Genomic DNA, 5,318 nt, shown 5'->3' on the forward strand with positions numbered 1-5,318 from the left:
AGCCATCAGGATCCAGATTTTATTCTCATATTGTTTTTTCCCTGGTGGCTTCCTTTCCAAGTAGTGCAAGTGTAAGAATGAGGTGGAAGAGGCTGAGAGTAGCATTGCATTGCTAAAACCCACCCTGCTGCTCGGTTTTGAAGAGCAGTGCTGTTGGAAGGCCGATGCTGAGCAGAGCTGCAAAGCATATTTAATCCCTTCCCTTTGTTACTCAGATTTAGGGGTTATTTCCCCCCCAGCACCTTGCTCACTCTCAGGACCGACCCATCTGTGCCTCCGGGTATGGAAAAAATGATGGGAGACCTCCACAGCTGGAGTTCAGCTAGCAACCACTACCCCAGAGTCTTGGCTTATGGTTTTCATCAGAGCGGGACGTGCTGTGGGATGCCACAGATTTTGTGCAGCTGCATCCAATGTTTTGATGCTGCTGCATCAAAAGAGGGTTTCAGTTGCAGCAGGAGGGTATTGCAGGCAGCCTGGTGAGCAGCACCTGGCTGGGATGGGACAGGGACCTCGGACACCCATTTTCTTACCAAACACACTCATTTTCTGGCCCTGGGCACATACTGTGAGAGCAGAACCATGGAAGGAAGGTGAGCAGAGCTTGGACCTTGGAAAAAGGAGGAAGAAAGGAGCAGCCATCCTGGGATGTGAAAGGGACAATCGATGGAGTGTTCCCTGGGATCTACTCTTCCACAGAGAGTTGGAAAACAAACTCTGCATTGCACCTCAAGGCATAAGCAAGTCCTCCGAAATACCTTAAAGTGAAACTTCTCTCTCTGAAAGCAGCAGCATAGCTGATTTGGGATTCATTGAATATTTTATCCAGGCACAGGCTTCAGGTTGACCTCTGTGAAGTGGGCAGATGGAATTGTGAGGAGTGTATGGCTTGTGTTAAATTAGAAATAATCGGTTAAGCCAACAGCAGTTCCAAAGGGCTGCAGCAGGCCCTTTCCAGTAATTGATTTTTTTAGGAGCCCTGCAGATAGAGCTTTTTTCCCTTACGTGTAATGGATATATCTCCTGGTGATTAGCAATTAACCCTAATTCCTCCTGTGTTTACGTCCTGTCTGATGTGACATCTTCATGGCTTAGGACGCATAGCTCTGATCTCTATGCCACGTGCTTTACCTGCCTGGCCATTTCCAGCCCATCCCCTTGGCGTCCCGTGGTCCTTCCAGCTCCTCTGCACTCAGTTCTCTGAGCTGCTCACCCATCTGCAAGATCCTCATTGCAGGTTGCCTCCTTGACTCCAACAATTAGCAAAGCGTGAGCAACCACCATCATGGGCATGGCTCCTCCCTGGAGGAGGCTGTAAACCTGAGAGCATGTGATGAAGACAAATCCTCATGGACACTGGCCAAGGGCAAATGATTACAAGCTAGTAGGGGCACCCACTTCCTTCAGTTCCTATAAACTGGGTAATTATCCTCTGGCTTTGATGCTGTACCATCAGTGCGCTCTTGGCTTGTCAAGTTGGCAGGACCCTGCGGGGTCTTAGCAACAGGAAGTTTCTTCTGTGAATGCTTTAAACTTTAATTATTAGTTACTGAATAGGTAGGGAGAGAGCCGGGACATGGCAGAAATATGTTTCCCAAGAGACTTTCCAAACTGTTTGAGATACTCACAAGGCCAACTGTAAAGTCATTAAAAGAAAAGAATATCTCCTCTGAAGAGCTCTTGGCTATTCTTGCTCTCTTTCTCTCCCTCATTTACCTAGCCAGAACTCTTCAATCTGCCTTTATTTAGTAAAGTTAAGGAAACCGCTTTCTATTATAAACGGAACCTTTCCTGAATGATCTTGGTGGAAGAGATAGAAAAATACAAATCACGGCACCAAATTTATTCCTAACAAAGGGAGCTGTTGCTGACAGTCCTGAGACAAACAGATAAGTCCAGTAATTATAGATAAGTGCCTTTGTTTGATCTTTATAACAATTTCTGCATTTGCAGGTAATTTCCCTTAGGCGTTCACAAGCAGGTGGGAAGAAGTTCGACTACAGGCTGTATTTTAATTTATTTTCAATTCACTTCTTGATGAGCAAACAAATGACTTTCATTTTTAGGACTAAATCTTTTCCAGTGACTTTTTCTGGACTGAAGTTACGGTTTCTTTTTAGTATTACACTTTCCGAGTTTTGCTCTTTTCCCTAAGTAAATCAGCAAATAAAATGAAATACATTCTTGCTTCATTCTTTATGTTCCTCAGTAAAAAATAAATTCAAAATGCCATGGCATCTTGCAAGCCCTTATTGCAAGTTTGGGGCCAAAAGCCTGGCTCAAGATTTGTCCTAATTCTACCATTTGCTATACAAACTTCCCCAGAGAGGTGAGAATGGTGTGTGAATAACTCAAAACTTTATTTTTCCAGCCTTCAGATTGCTATGAAAACCCACTGGAACACTTTCCATTGGTAGAAACAGAGATATAAATGCCTTGCTAAACCCCATATACCCCACACACTTAGCAAGCTGACTTGCAATGAAGGCTGCTAGCAGGAACGTTCGCCTGATCAGGAGTATTGGAAGTGGATGCAGGCTGGAACCTGTCCTATAACTAAGCAATGAAGCCAATGGTTTGATATCCCAGGTTCAGTTCCCTGAAACAAAGACAGAATGGTGGGCAGATTGGTAAACTAGCAGTATAACCCACACGGTTGTTGAGAAAATTCTCTTTGTGGCTGAAATCTCCCCACTGTATTTGTGTTTCAAGGTGATTGCAAGAAATTTTAGAGATTTCTGCTAGGGAAGGGTGTAAATGCATCCTAATTCTAATGTCCAAAAAGAGCACGATAGAAGGCTACTTGAACACTAGATGGCTGAAATCCATGCCCACATGAAATTGCAGCGTCCTGGGAACTAGAGCAGAGAACAAAGCTCCAGGCGGGACCCTCTGGTGGCTGAGAGCAGCAGGGCTGTGGAGGATAGTCTCCGCTGCATGACAAGAGTTTGGGTATCATGTAGTCAGGTGGCACTGCTTCCAGCCCCTGGCATCGGACTTAGCAACCACTGCCAGTGTGCCCCTGACAAGCTGCAGAGCAAACTGACCCAGCTCAGTCAAGGAGACCTGCTGTTGGTCAATGTGGCAAAAAACTCATCCTCGGGGTCATCCCAAGGCCCCTGCTGCCCAAGGAGAAGGAGAGCTCATCTCGTGTCCCCATGAGTCCATGCCCTTCGGAAGTGAGCCATTTCCTGTCTTAGTCTGGACATCATCTCAGCACCTCCTCAAGAAACTCAATTAGGATAATGCATTACCAAGCTTGAGATTTCCTTTCACTATCAGAGGCCTGGAATTACCATCAGAAAATGGACAGCCACCCCCTGTGAAGAAGCAGCAGCACACAGCCACCAAAGGGTGACCATCTTTTGTGAGGAGGTGGCTCCCACTGATCTTTAACCAATTATTCTGGCTACCTCTGAGCATATCTAACCCAGTTTGACCAATTCGCGTTAGACTTCCTCTTGTTTTCTCCTTTCTTGGATGGTTTCTGGGACCAGACAAATGGAGGATGACATCTCCTACTTAAGACCGAAGAATAGCGAGTGGGATAATGTTTGATGGCGTAATTGTGCCTGGCAGTGAAGGAGCAGTTGTGTTTAATTGTGAGCCATGTTAGTGTCAGCTAGGTGTAGAGGGAATGAGTGTCTAATAAGTATTTGACACAGTTCATTATCAGTCATGGTAGATTAAATAACAAGACATACATTAACTCATTTAATAATTAGCTACCATCATATCAGCTTGATAAAAGAGTACTATTAAGTAAGTCTGACATTGTATTAATACAGTCTTTAATTTTTAACATGGAAGATTAAGATAAAGCAACTGCCAAGGATTGTATTGTAACACCTTTTCCAGCTATCTTGGAGTAAACATCTTTTGGACAGAGTTAAATCTTCCTGGGGTTACTTAATGCTATCTCCCACATCTGGCATTTTTCTGAAACCTTGTGTATTTGCATTAATTGCTGGCTTGCCTCTCACTCCTTTGGGAAGAGCTGGCTAGCACGGACACCAGCCCCAGCAAGAAAGGGAGAAAGTGAGGGGCTGCAGGGAACCATACAGGGCTCAGATCTCCTGCACAGGGGAGCACCACAAGGAGGGCAGCCAGCAAGGCCACTTCACATCTGTCACAGTCAGGGTTCAAGCTCTCACTTCACCTTTTTGTGTCACTTATCAGTATAAAAATAAGAATATCAGTGTTTCTTTTCCCACGCTGTTTTGCTTGCTGGGCTGGAGGCCACACCACACATCAGGGTAACCATGTTTCCAGTGCTGGCTGGGGAGGCATGAGAGCGTGGGAGCTGCTCTCCGTGCTGCCCGTGAGCCTTTTTGCTGGCCACCTGGAAAGTCCTGCATTGTGCTGACGCAACACCAAAAGCAGTGTGTGGTTTGCAAGTGGCTTGAGCTGGTGACATCTGTTGAGTGTCCTCTTCATAGTGAAATGTTGGTAGGAAGTGGGATGAGGAACAGTCACTTTGGTTATCATGGTCTTTTTCTTTGATTTTGCTTTCTTTGTTGCTGATGGACTTTCTTCTAGTGGTCCCTTTCTGTGTCAGTTGGGTAGCACACGTCCTCCAACAAGACTTTGTAACTGGTGCCCTCACCTCTGCTGCTAAAAATGTACACAAGAAAACAGCTAGAGGAACCACAGGCAGCAGTAGGTGGAGGAGCATAATAGTGCATGTGAAAATATTCTTGGTGGAGTTTTGGTTAGGAGTTAGCAAAGTCAACTTAATTGGTGAAGTTAGGCTTAACTTCTTTCCAGGAAAAAAGAAAAAAAGTTAGGAGAAGAGTAATTGTAAATAGACATTAATTAACTTGAATATTAAATCCTGCTGTTTATTTTTGTGCTGACCATGATGTAGAGGGTTTGCAGAGATCTTTATAGGAGAAACTTAAATAGAATCATCGAATCATAAACCTGTTTGAGTCGGAAGGGATGTGTGGTCTAACTTCCCTGCAATGACACCTACAGCTCCATCAGGTGCTCAGAGTCCCTCCAGCCTTACCTTGGCAGTTTCCAGAGCTGTGGTATCTACTGCCTCTCTGAGCAACCTGTGCCAGTGCCTTGCCAGCCTTGTTGTACAATACTTCTTTCTTATGTACTGGCTAAATCCACCTTCTTCTAGTTTTCCCTTGTCCCATTAATACTCTCCTACTGGTGCACTCCTTGCTAAACACTACAGTAATGCCAATGGCTAATGTCAGAAAATAATGGTGGGCTCAGAAAAACAGAAGTCAGCTTGAAATCACTGAAGTTAGGGCATAATATTTACATCTCTTTTGTCCTTACTACTTTCTGTCTTTCCTTTTTTT

This window comes from Meleagris gallopavo, chromosome 4 (genome assembly GCF_000146605.3).
Source record: "Meleagris gallopavo isolate NT-WF06-2002-E0010 breed Aviagen turkey brand Nicholas breeding stock chromosome 4, Turkey_5.1, whole genome shotgun sequence".
Classification (NCBI taxonomy): Eukaryota; Metazoa; Chordata; class Aves; order Galliformes; family Phasianidae; genus Meleagris; species Meleagris gallopavo.